General features: G+C 35.6%; 1 protein-coding gene across 8 annotated transcripts in view; it reads right to left on the bottom strand.

Annotated features, from left to right (window-relative positions):
• Positions 1 to 14,317, bottom strand: part of CNKSR2 (connector enhancer of kinase suppressor of Ras 2) — a 271,774-nt gene that overhangs the window by 12,495 nt on the left and 244,962 nt on the right. The window lies entirely within an intron of this gene.

Here is a 14,317-nt window from a genome sequence, read left to right as displayed (position 1 = left end):
AATACCATCATGCAATACCCATGAAGAGAAAGAGAAAAAAAAATATGGCTAGAATTGCATATGGTTTCAATACCATAATGTTTTTCTGTTGGCATGCAAATCTATTTGGCCATAAATGGGACACTTTTTGCTTTAAGCTTGGTTATTTGGAAATGCCAATCTCATGTATACAAAATAATACACAGCACAGATACATCTTTTCCCACCTCTATCCTTGTATATGCACGTCTATAATTTTAATGAGAAAAGCTTGTTAAAAGTATTCTTCATACACATGTAAAATGACCAGTCTTTCAAGGAAATTAAACTGTATTTCATGAGATCTTTCCTCAAATTCATCCAATGAAGAATTATGAGGAAAAGTTTTCTGGTCTACCTTCTAACTTCTCTGATATATATATTTGTTAACCACGTGCTAATCGGTGAGATAAAAGAGTCAGCTAGTGTGGCTCCAATGAGGAGGCCAAATGCTGACCAACACAAAATTAAGAGAAATGAAAAGCTCTAACAGGGCAAATGTGATGAAAGGGTGACTTTACAACGGAACATGAGCCACATGCCAAGGAATCAAGAAACTAGAAGAGACTAAAGTTTCTGAATGACCTGGGGAACTAAGAACAATTGGGATAAAATAAACTGTAGTCTCTTTTAGTTCATTTTATTTTGGATTTTGAGGAATCCACATACTGTCATGAGACACAAGTGTTCTTTCTGGCCTAGGGCAGAATTTTATCTGCAATATCCTGTAATAGCTTTTGAGTATATTAAGAAGGAACAAGGTGAGAGGGCGTGTTGTTCATTACCACCTCCCTTAGAAAATGAGAAGGGTGTGAGTAGCCCATAGCACTCTATCTGGAAAACAGAATGCAGCATAGTTCAGAAACCAGCAGAACTAATTTTTTGTTTATTATAGCATACCATTCTTTTATAGAAAAGGAGATGGGAATGAAATAATATTCGTATGTAAGTCAAATGAAACAAAAGCTAATACCTACTTTTAGAGGAAATTATAATATTGGAATGCTAGCTCTGGCTTCTATCACTGTTTCATAAGGTCATTAAATTTCTTTTTTTCTTAATTTTTAATGTTGACACTATTGCAGGTATCCCCTTTCCACCCCCCTTTGCCCACCTCTACCCTCCTTTGCCCTTCACCACGTGGGGTATGCACATATGGTCTTTAGCTAATCCCTTCGCCTTCTTTATCCAGTCACCTCACCCTCCTCCCCTCAGCTACTCTCATGGAATTTGAAACAGAAAAGTCACAGGCAATCTAACCTTGGGCACAAGTTAATTTCTAAGTTTGAACTGTTCCTAATTTATCTATGCAATTCAAACATTTTGTAAGTTGTTGTTTTGAACACACCCTTTATTTCCCCTCAGAGGAAAATGTTACATGAGTAGTTTAATTTCTAGTGCACTTAACCCATACTAAACCAGACCTAGAGGCCTGGTAATCAAATTAGTTACATTTAGGAGGTTATTTCTATAGCATGGCCGAATTCTACTCCAAGATACTGGAAACACTTGCCTCAATTGAGTGCCTTACCAAAGTGCAGGTTGGTGAGGGGAGGACTGCTATTTTCAAAATGACTACATTTAATTCCCAAAGTGTATATCCAGGGTGGGACAAAAGTAGGTTTATAGTTGTTCACATGGAAAATAATACAATAATTACTAAATAATAATGCAAGAATAAACTGTATTTTGTGTACTCACAACTGTAAACCTCTTTTGCCCCCACCATGTATTAACATAAGAGAAGACAGCCCCCCCAGGGCAAGTTGTCTCTTCAACTAGTAGTGATCAGGACCACTGGCTACCAAATCTCAGGGCTGGAGGTCTGCTTGTTAAACACAGATTTCTGGGCCCTACCCCTAATCTACTGAATTAGAATTTCTGCGTATGGAACTCGGGACTCTGAATTTTAAGCAAACAACCTGGGTGATTCTTGTGCCACTATAGTTTGAGACCTGCTTCAGGCCAGTCACATTGGGTAGGGCTGGTTGGAGTGATGCCAATTTTTGTACTACAGAGGCCTGTAGTTGGGCATGTCACACAGCATTTCATTCTCAGTTCCATCACCAGTATAACACTGTATTACATAGCTCAAATAATTTCAAGGTTTTTGCCATGGAATCTGATGGAAATATCTTGGTCTACTGAGAATACTACTAGAATAAATTCTTTACACCTATTCTTTTATGTACTATTAAATAGTTCCTCTTTATTTTTTAATATGTTTTTATTGATTTCAGAGAGAAAGGGAGAGGGAGAGAGAGATGGAAAAATCACTGATGAGAGAAAATCACCAATTAGCTGCCTCCTGCATGCCCCCTACCAGAAATTGGGCTGGCAACTTGGGCACGTGCCCTGACCTGGAATCGCACCCTGACCTCCTGGTTCATAGGTCAATGCTCAACCACTAAGCAACACTGGCCAGGCTAAATAGTTCCTCTTTTTTAAAAATTTAAATTAAACTTTTATATACAATAATGATATTTAGTGATAAGAAAATATTCAAAATACATTAAGTTAAGGAATAAAACAAGAGTATGTTAATATTTAAATATATTTAGCTTATATATTGCATATAAATTGTAAAAAATGGTAAGTTAATTGTGTGCAATAGCTAAAATGTACTCATTTAAGCTACCCAATTTTATGCTATATTTAAAAAAATCTTTATTGTTGAAAGTAGTACAGATATCCCCTTTGTCTGTGTGTGTGTTTTTCTCCCGTTGACTCCCTCCACCCCTCCCAGGCCTTCACCACTCTATTGTCTGTGTCCTAGATAGTTCCTCTTTATTCTCGAGGCAAACAGAACAACTATAAAGATACTTCCAGACTCATGCCCATTAAACCCACTGTATGTTATTTGTGTGTGCATTCTGAATCTCAAGTATGAGCAGCATTGGCAGGCCAGGAGGGTCAGATATGATGGACTAGTACATGGTTAATCTACATGAAATTTCTAAAACACAAAAACAAACTTGCTTCATGATGACACTGTTCCATGAAGCCTATCTTTTGTGAATCTCATATTTTTATCTTTCACTTTTTTGCAAGTCCCTTTCTGGTTCTTAACACTCTACCTTTCTTTACCTCTGTGTTTTTGTTGGGCTTTCTAGCTCTGGACAACTTCATTTATCCCCAATCAAATAGTCAAAATAATTCAAACCAGTTAAATTATTTATTATAATGACAGACTGATTCGATTCCTGTTATTTTTAAAGAACAAGCAGAAATTGCATATACCTTAAAGAGCAAACAAATTATATGGCTCTTGATTGTTGTTGTTGTTTTTTTTTTTGGTCAATATCCTAATTATAAAAATATTCCCACCGGACTGGTATGGCTCAGTATCAATGGTTAGATTCCAGGTCAGGGCACATGCCTGGATCTCAGGCTTGATCCCCAGCACGGGGGAGGGAGGGCGGTGCAGGAAGCAGCTGATAGATGTTGATATTTCTCTCATCAATGTTTCTGTCTCTCTCTTTCTTCTCCCTTCCTCTCTTTCTCAAATCAATAAAAACATATTTTAAAAATTCTCCACTTACTGCTATTGAAATAAACTTCACTATTTACCAAGCTTTTAATCAACTGCATTTTGAAACAGCAGCAACATATCTAAGCTACCCTAAGAAAATCAGTAATATTTCTATTTGGCATATTACTTAACAAACATTTATTGAGCTTTCTTTCATCACTGAAATCTCCAATTGTGAGGCCACCTGCCAAGTTGTATAAAAAGAAACAGCTACTGTTTCCCTGTTACTAAACCCCTATGTAATGCCATGTTGAGTCATGTACAGGATGATTTATTCCATGGATCTGCTTCCCGTTCAAGCTCTTCACACGTTGAATCTATGTAGGCTATGTTGAGGATCATGTTTCTTTCCCTTTTTGTTTTATGAATTTAAAAATCTTCCCACTACAGACAGCTCAAATAATGAGCAGGAAGAGAAATTCTAGAAATACAAGTTTTAGAAATGTAATCTGGCTTCTAATAATGTGCCTGCTAGGAATAGCTGATGATCCCAAATCAAAAGCCTGAGGGTTAGATTATAGGGTAAGGATGGAGGCAGAAATATTTGCAAGAGAAAATCTTTTCCTTAATGAATGAAAGAAGAAAATATGTGAAAATGGAAATAGGAAATCCTTAAGTCAGAATAGCACTTGGAAAGATTCTTATTTCTGTCAGTTTTAAGAGGAAACTGTTTCATTTATTCACTTCCATTGTCAGTGAGCTTGAGGGCAAATTTAAGGGCAAAGCCACTGACTACTGGTCTTAAGCTGCTTGCAGATAACAAAAGTCACCAACAGCGGACATCCCAGCCTATCAAATATAACACTTGCAGAGTTCCTGGGAGAACAGAACTGTTTTGTGTGCTTAAAAACACATATTTCTGGAACACCATTATCTGGAGCCTCTCCTTCTTCTAATGTATGTGTTCATATTTAAGTTTTTCTTTTGGAAAATGCGAGTATCTAACACCATGGATAAACATCAGTGATAATTACTTTTCTCAGTGTAAATATTGAAAAGAGGGGACTGATGCCTTTGGTTCCGAATGATAAGACCAAGAGAGAGACTTATGAATTTCGAGGGCCTGATCTGTCATAAAGGTTGAGCTGTCAGATCCTGAAAATTTGTTTATTTGCTTATTTTAAAATGTAAGACCATAGAAGGAAGGAATTGACAAGTCTGTTTTTATTTCACGAACGACAAGTAAAATTTTCATGATAAAGTGTTTTTTTCAAAATAAAGTGGTTAATTGTAAAAAGTAATATAGTGCCATACTTATAGCACTTTTGGAGATCTTTAATTAGCAATTCCAGGTAAAATAAAATATTTGATGAACTTTGCCACAGGCTAAACCAGATAAGGAAATACTGTTTCCAGATAATTAGAATGTTCCTCTAAATTGCCAAATCACAATTCCATCCTCTGTGTATAATTCACAGGAGAGAATTTCCTTATGAAAGTAGTATCTCATCTTAATGTACCTACTGCTATACTCTGACCTTAGAGTGCCTTTAGGACTTAACTAGTTATTATGAGTATATCACGCGCTCTGGCTTTTTCTGTCTGCATTAAAAACCACTATCTGAAATGAAGGCAAACCTAAAATACACTTTAAAAGAAACTTACATATTAGCAACAATGGAAAAGGTCTTTTATATGTGTTAGTCACAGAAGTACTTGATATGTTAAGTCAATTGACCACCAATTTATTTTCAATTAAGTGCCTATAGATATTTCAGAAAAATGTACTATGGAATTTTGCCACATTATATTGTCGTCTCAAATGTCACCATTCAGAATTTAAAATAGAACATGGGAGGGATTCAATTTTATAGATATGTAAAGTTAAATAAGGATTTAATGTGCACCTACAGGTAGATATAATATATCAAATATTAGGGATAAATATACAAAGATGATAGTTTGACCTCAAAGAGTTCATGATATAGTTGTACAACCCCTTCCCCAATTGCTGTCTTAAAATTTTATAGTTAAGAATTATCATTAAAATACTGCTCTACTTTATTAAGTACATGTATATGTCTATATATAGATACACATATATTCAATTATGTAACTAAAATGTAAATATACAATTACCCTAATAATGTATATTATATGTAATTATACTATATGTAATTACATTAATAATGCTGTATGACTATATTAATTTTAATTAAACATACATAGAAAGTAAAAATATTTGAAATTCATAGCAAATTTAAAGGAGACAAAAATGAATGTACATATGTATGTATATATAAAATATAAAATAGCTTAGTATGATGCTTACAATGGACTTTAAAACTGAAGGGGAATATAAGATGCCCCCCCTAAAATATGCCACTTTGGCACCTGAATTATTTTGAGCTGAAGGTAATTAAGAAGCAGCAAACACAGAAAAATCTTTGGCTATTCCCCATCTACTTAAAAGCAGGATATAAACTTCTCCTTTTGAATTTGTTCCTCCTCTCGTCTTCCATATCAGAAGAACAACCCTTATCCTCGGAGACAGAAATTTGGCATCAAGATGGGTCAGCACAAGCAAAACTTACTAAAATAACCCTTATCTTATGTTAGTTTCCCCCATATATTTACTTTTCCACAATTTACTGACCAAGAAGCCCCAAAGCCCTTTCCTTTATCTTATCACTTTTTCTACAATTTATCACTTTTTGTTAAAATGGTATTTAGGGCTCCAAGTCTAACAGCTTATTTGGGTCTTCTTTTCTATGAAGGCTTCTGTGTACATAAAAGTTAAAATATTAATATAGAATAAAATTTATATGCCTTTCCTCCTGTTAATCTTTTGTCAATTTAATTTGTGGGCCCCAGCCAAAGAACATAGACTAGAGAAAAAGTTTTTTTTTTCCTTTCCTATAAAACATTTATATCAACTCTTAAACCATTCCATCCTAATTCATCCCTATATTTAAACATTTCATAAAGTTATTTTGAGATTAATAAAATAATCCTATTAAAGTCCAACAAGACAACCTTCCCTGTAAATTTTTCTTTCAGCAACGTGGGTGGATAACAGTTTATTGGCAGAATGGGTTGCTGTTGCAACCTATTTTATGATTAATATTACTTATTTTACAATAAGCTCTTTAAAATTCTCATTTCTAAATGAAGTAGCTTCAGAGGTAACATACCTGAAGTCTGGGACATTAACACACTATAGGAAATAGACTTTTTATTCCCTAATACTTTAGAGATGAACAATGCATATTTTTAATTTATGAGAAATTTTAACCTCTACCACTACCTTACCTGGTTATATTTAAAGGATATAATAAAACAGATCACATTCTGTCTGGATGATAATTGGTGTGAAGTAACTCAGTGATGAGAACTGCCAATGGGGTGAACAGGTAAGTCATATATTGACATAACACTTCATCTGTAACTATGACTGGTCTGCCAAAATGAAAAGGCAAATTGGGACCAACCACATCTAACTTGTTTTCTTGTCTTTTTCTTTCAATGGGTCCTTTGACCCTTCCAACCCTACGAGGACATTCTCTTTCCTACCTGATAAGTGCTCTAAAAAGCAGTTCCAAACTTATCTGAACCTTAAGCCACTTGAGTGCGTGATAAAAATGATTTTACTTCCATGACCCAAGCTATTTAATTTGTCCATTGCACTTTAGCCTGAATTCTCCAAATTGGATATCCTGGTGAATAACAGATAAAAGAGTATTTGTACCTGGGGAGTTGGGGTTATAAAGATACATGTAGAAGTATATTTACTCCATCAGAACCTACTCATAGTAAACAAAGGACTTTGCTCTATGTCAAGTTGCTGAGCAGCAAACACCACCTGTGATCAGTAAATTTTGATGCTATGCAAATTGTATTTTTACCGCCCAGTTTCTCTAGTAAATAGACAGTCAATGGCGCAACTTTTTAATTCTTGAAAATTTGATCTAAAATAAATATTTATATAGAAGGTATTCCAAATTAACAGTAACACAGATCTTTGTGAACTTTTACTCTATAGAGTCAACCCTATTCTTATTCTAAATTCATACACTATCCTCAAACTACTGCCATCTTGATTTTGGTGGAATTACTTAAAAAAAAATCATTTAGTATCAGCTTCAGTTACATGATATCCCTCCTGATGAAATGAGGGAAAAACTGAGGTACTGATTTGCAAAAGTGAATGAAATACTACATACTTTTCAACGAAAGTACAACAGTGGGTGTGTGGGTGAGTGTGTGTGGGGTTTGGTGCAGAGTAAGTAAAGGAGTGATTCTTCTGCTAAAAATTTATTTATTCTTTTAAATTTATTTTTTGTTAATTCTCACCTGAGGATATTTTTTCCACTGATTTTTTTAGAGAGAGTAAAAAGGAGGGATGAGGGAGAGAGAGGAAGAGAGGGAGAGAGGGAGAAAGAGATGTGAGGGAGATACACATGGATTGGTTGCCTCCTGCAGGCACCCCATGGGGGGTGGGGGCGGGGATAAAACCTTCAACCCAGGTAGGTGCCTTTGACTGGGAATAGAACCTGAGACCCTTTGGTGTGCAGGATGACGTTCTAACCACTGGGGAACACCGGCCAGGGCTTGTGCTAAAATTTTAAAGACATTATTTCCTCTCATGCTGTAATATCGTTTATGATTGTAGAAAATTGAAGTAGATTTCTGCTTACTTATTCTGGCTGAGCTTACAATATTACAAAAAAATTACAATATTGATTTCTCCCCTTCAATAACTTCCAAATGTTAATGTCTTATTACTAACTTCCTTGGCATACCAACCTGACATTTGGTATCATTTGCTTATTAACAACTCTGGCAAGGAGGAGCAGCTTTGGGGCCACTGCCAACTGAATTTCTTAGCAATAAAGACAACAAAAATACCTTCCCTAGCAAAGTAAATGCCAAGAAAGTTAAAAAGAAAATGTAAAATCAACATCATTAAAAGGTCCATACTACCCAAAGCAATCTATAGATTTAATGCAATCCCCATTAAAATACCAATGGCATATTTCACAGACCTAGAACAAACTCCAAAAATTCATCTGGAATAAAAAAAGACCCCAAATAGCCGCAGCAACCTTGAGAAAGAATAACAAAGGTGGAGGGATCACAATACCAGATATCAAACTATATTACAAAGCCACTGTTCTCAAAACTGCCTGGTATTGGTACAAGAACAGACATATAGACCAATGGAATAGAACAGAGAACCCAGAAATTGACCCAAGCCATTATGCTCAATTAATATTTGACAAAGGAGACAAGAACATACAATGGAGTCAAGACAGTCTCTTCAATAAATGGTGTTGGGAAAACTGGACAGATACATGCAAAAAAATGAAACTAGACCACCAACTCACACCATACAGAAAAATAAACTCAAAATGGATACAGGACTTAAACATAAGATGGGAAACCATAAAAACACTAGAGGAATCCAGAGGCAGAGAAATCTCAGACATATGTCATAGCAATATCCTTACCGATATAGCTCCTAGGGCAATGGAAACTAAGGACAAAATAAACAAACTAAAAAAGCTTCTGCACAGCAAAAGAAACCGTCAACAAAACAACAAGAAAGCCCTCTGCATGGGAGAACATATTTGCAAATGTCATCTCCAATAAGGGCCTCATCTTCAAAATTTATAGGGAACTCATACATGTTAATAAAAGGAAGATAAACAATCCAATAAAAAAAATGGGCAAGGGACTTATATAGACACTTTTCGAAATAGGACATCCAGAAGGCCAGGAGACATATGAAAACATGCTCAAAGTCACTAATCATCCGAGAGATGCAAATCAAACAACAATGAGGTACCATCTCACACCTGTTAGAATGGCTATCATCAACAATTCGATCTCACTCATATATGGAATATAATGAACAACATAAACTGATGAGCAAAAACAGATCCAGAGACAGAGAAACATCGATCAGAACATCAAACCTCAGGGAAGGTAGGAGATGGTGGAGGTAAGAAGGAGAGATCAACCAAAGGACTTATATGCATGCATATAAGCCTAATCAATGGACAGACAACAGGGGGGTAAGGGCATGAATGGGGGGGTGGAGGGTAATGGGGGAAAAAGGACACATATGTAATACCTTAATCAATAAAGAAAATAAAAATAAAACAATTCGATGAACGACAAGTGCTGGCGAGGATGTGGAGAAAAAGAAACCCTCATGCACTGCTGGTGGGAATGCAAACTGGTGCAACCACTGTGGAAAATAGTAACTCCCATTTGACGCAGTAATCCCACTTCTAGGAATATATCCCAAGAAATCAGAAACACCAATAAGAAAGGACATATGCACCCCTATGTTCATAGCAGCACAATTCACCATAGCTAAGATTTGGAAACAGCCTAAGTGCCCATCAGCAGATGAATGGATTAAAAAACTGGTACATCTACACAATGGAATACTATGCTGCTGTAAAAAAGAAAAAAACTCTTACCATTTGCAATAGCATGGATAGACCTGGAGAGCATTATGCTAAGCGAGTAAGTCAGTCAGTCAAAGATAAATATCACATGATCTCACTCATTTGTGGACTATAATGAACAATATAAACTGATGAACAAAAACAGATCCAGAGACAGACAAGCAACTAACAGACCATCAAACTTTAGAGGGAATACAGGGGAGGGGGTTAAGAGATCAACCAAAGGACTTGTATGCATGCATATGAGCATAACCAATGGACACAGACACTGGGGTGGTGAGGGCATGTGCTGGGGGGTGAGGGTAGCCAGGGAGAGGTCAATGGGGGAAAAAGGAGACATACGTAATACTATATGTAATACTTTAAACAATAAAGAATTTAAAAAAAGAGAAAATGTAAGAGACAGTTGTAAGAACCTAAAACAGTACTTTAAGTGTTACTTATCAGAATTAATGTTTTTATTTATCTTCAACCTAGTATAAATCTAATCTCTTACCTTAATAACATGTTCATATTCTCCATTTTTCACTCTACAATTACATCATAGACTATTCTCACAAATTCCCATTGTTAAAGTAATATATACATACATATATGTGTAAAACAATAAAATTTTTTAAAAAAGAACACATTAGAATACAGCTGTAATGGTGGTGTGTATGATCTTCCAAAGATAATTCATCAGCTCTATCTGGATGTGCTATAACTGGATTTATAGTTATGATGAAAGGTCTAGAATAACTTGACTCATACTGATATTATTGTGAGAAAGTGAAGAACTAATGTAAAAGACACTTATACTAGATTTAGAAACAAATTTAGACAATTCCAATCTAGAATTAAAAGCATTCTAATATCACTGCGAAATATACACTAAATGTATTTACTACTATTTAGGAAAATTGTCACACAATTTGAAATGAAACATTACTCCATAGTGATTGACTAAGCAATGTATATACCATATTTACACACAAAACCAGAACATGACCAAGGAAAATGTCATGATGATATTTTCTTTCCTCCTTATTGTAAATCTTGAAGCACAGAACTAGAAAGCCTGTTTTATCTTCATGGAAAATCAATAAGTAACTTCAAAAACAGAAGCTGGAATTCTTCTTTAACCAAACAATACACTTTAATTATAGAACAGACCTTGGGGACCAAGGTCTTAGTTTCAGCCATACTAGGAATGGTTTCAGACCTTAGTTGTGTGGGTAGATCTGGTCTCCATGGCAATGAAAAAGTCAGCCTGGGAAGTAGAAAGAACTGTGGTACATTGCTCCCTCTAAAAACAGACAAGCTGAAATCAAATGCAGCTTCTGTATTTAGCATCAACAAAGGAGGAAGCTCCAGTGAACTTGTACCATACCTCAAGAGTTGCCATGGCAATCTCCTAAGAAAGGTGGGTCACAGATACCCACATCAATTACTACTAAAAAGTCAAATCAAAAGCCAGAATATATGAGGTAAAAGTAATAATTTATTCACTAGTTCTGATTTTGATTTTCTTAAATAGGATCTAGGAGTTGAATATGCAGAAAGTGTGAGAATTTCAATAGAGTTCACTTTGGTAATAAACTTTCATTTCATTCTACATACTGCATAATACAAGTGAGAAATATGAAGCTGGAAACAGATGGAAGTGTGAATGTTGCATTCTTAAATAATTCCTTTCAGGGCACATGAATCCATTTTTCAGATTTTAAGAGGTGATAGGCATTAATGTTTTATCAGGAGAAAAAACACAGCATATCAGATTTAGCATCTGCGCGTAGGAACTGGGAAGATCAGTGGCCATCTCCCAATTTTACTCCCAAATCTGTTGCTTTTCTACATCCTAAAAGATTTTAAAAAATAAATAAGAAGATCCTTTAGCCCAGTGGTCGGCAAACCGCGGCTCGCGAGCTGCATGTGGCTCGCGAGCCGCAGTTTGCTGCTCTGTTGACTAATGAGTTTGCCGACCACTGCCTTAGGGAAAAACACTTAAAAAACATTTTAATAATGTACTAATGTCTTTAACCTGAAGTCAAAACTTCTGGGTAAGGGTAATGCCTTAGCAGTGGTCGGCAAACTCATTAGTCAACAGAGCGGCAGACCGCGGCTCGCGAGCCTCAGTTTGCCGACCACTGCTTTAGCCGATACAAGAAAAGGCAGAAATATTTGGATTGTTCCAAAGAAGATGAATAAAGTGGAACTTGGAAGGAAAAAGTAAAATACCCAGGCGGTGTTGCTTAGTGGTTGAGCGTGGACCAGAAGATCATGGTTCGATTCCTAGTCAGGGCACATGCCCGGGTTGCGGGCTCGATTCTCAGTGTGGGGTGTGGGGTATGCAAGAGGCAGCCGATTAGTGGTTCTCTTTTATTATTGATGTTTCTATCTCTCTCCCTCTCCCTTCCTCTCTGAAATCAATAAAAAAATATATTTTTTAAAAAAGTAAAATAACTTTGGCCACCACATAAAATACTTTCCAAACTGGTCTCCAGATACTCTTGGGATATTTATTTATTTATTTATTTATTTAAATATTCCAATATTAACTCTCACAAATTAGCTATAAAAGGAATCATGTCAATGTATAAAATACTAAGAGCTTTGACTAAAGTGGTAAAATTGTTTCACAGTTTATACATATAATGGTACATAGTTTTTGGACACTGGTTAAATACCATTGAAAAGTGTACTAATTATAATTTTTAGTAATAAAAGATAAAGTGATGGGCAGGTTTTTGCTTTACTTGATGGAGCAGATTAGTGCTGATCTTGACCTGCTATGATAAAACTTAAAATTTTTCGTTTCCTTTATATTGGTTTAATATATAGAGGAAAGGGAGACATTTTTTTTTTTTTTTGCTAAATTTTAACCTGAATTAAAATAATAGATCTGAAGGGGCAATATGTGATTGAGAGCATGCACTCTGCTGCCAGAATGTCTTTGTCTGGAACTCCTCCCTGGTGTTAACTGGCTGGGAGTCCTGGATCATGTTATTTAAACTAAGTTTCCTCCTCTACAAGATAAGGATAACAGTATTTACCTCTGAGGATTGTTGTGAGGACTTAATGAGTTATATTATGCAAGGACCAGAGAAGGGTGCCTTAGAAAAGTCAGCACTCATTAAAAAAGTTAGCTATTATTCGTGATAGATTAATGTGTTCAATAAACCTACAAGATTTAAACAAAACACACCGTGCTATAGATGTGTTGGCTTTTCCTTGGGGGAAGGCAATTCTAAAAAAATAGCTTCTCTTTACATGAGAAAAGAATGAAAGATTCAGATTTATGGGCATGCTTGGCCTTATAGATTGCATTTCTAGTCTAGACTAGCATACCTTTATAGACAATATAAATCATCAAAATGTCTTTCACTCAATGGAAAGGTAGAGTACATAGGAATGATAGGTTTCCTGAGGCAATAGTGATAGTAAAAGGCCAAATACATATAATTCAATCATTCCATTCAGAATGTCCTTGAAGTCATATATAAAATTATTTTATTTAAAGCTGACCAGTTCATGATGCTTTAAACCTGACTGAAATAAGTTAATTGAGATTTACTTTAGAATGGAGTTAGCAAGTTAAAACATCTTCAATTTTCACTTCCTTATAATTCAAGTTATGTTCATTGGACATATTTCACTAAATAATGGAAATATATAATAAATCATTAATATAAGTTGGCTTCTTTTTACATATCAATGGGTATTTCCCTCTTGCCATTAGATAGCTTATTTTATACACGACTGTGGCAAAGTGTTCCAAAGGTTTTTTTTAAAAAGATACAAACATAAAGAGGGATATTGAAGGTTGTTTTGAAATATAAGAGCCCTCTGTGTAGGAATCTTGCTGTCAAATCCAAAAACATCACACATTTCAGTTTGTCATCCTGGTGAACCATGTCACCTCTGAAGTATTATAGCTTTCCCGGATTATAGCATCTTCTCCTTCTATCTCTTCCATTATGTCTAATCTTTGATCTCATTAAGAACACAACCCCCTCCCGAATTCACTTCCTTTCCAATCTACACCACTGACCAGACCCCTTAATTCCCTTGCCTTCTTGCATATACACTACACATACACTTTCCAATATTCAGCCTTCTGCTTTCTTACTCCTGCCTGCCACTGAGCATTACTAGAGAAAAGGGTATACCCATGATGAATGGCACTGTTCTAAACTTCTGTTTTCTGTCTTTTTTTTTTTTTTCATACAGGACTACTTGGCAGACGTCTTATTAGTGTGTGGTTAACTCAATTTCCAATTCCCCATTGGGGGTGCTCCACGCTTCCATTAAATTCTTTGAGACTTTCTCTACCTGTGGATCTTCCATTGAGTGGATAACTGTTTGG

This window comes from Plecotus auritus (genome assembly GCF_963455305.1).
Source record: "Plecotus auritus genome assembly, chromosome: X".
NCBI lineage: Eukaryota > Metazoa > Chordata > Mammalia > Chiroptera > Vespertilionidae > Plecotus > Plecotus auritus.
This window is presented reverse-complemented; position numbering and strand designations above follow the sequence as displayed.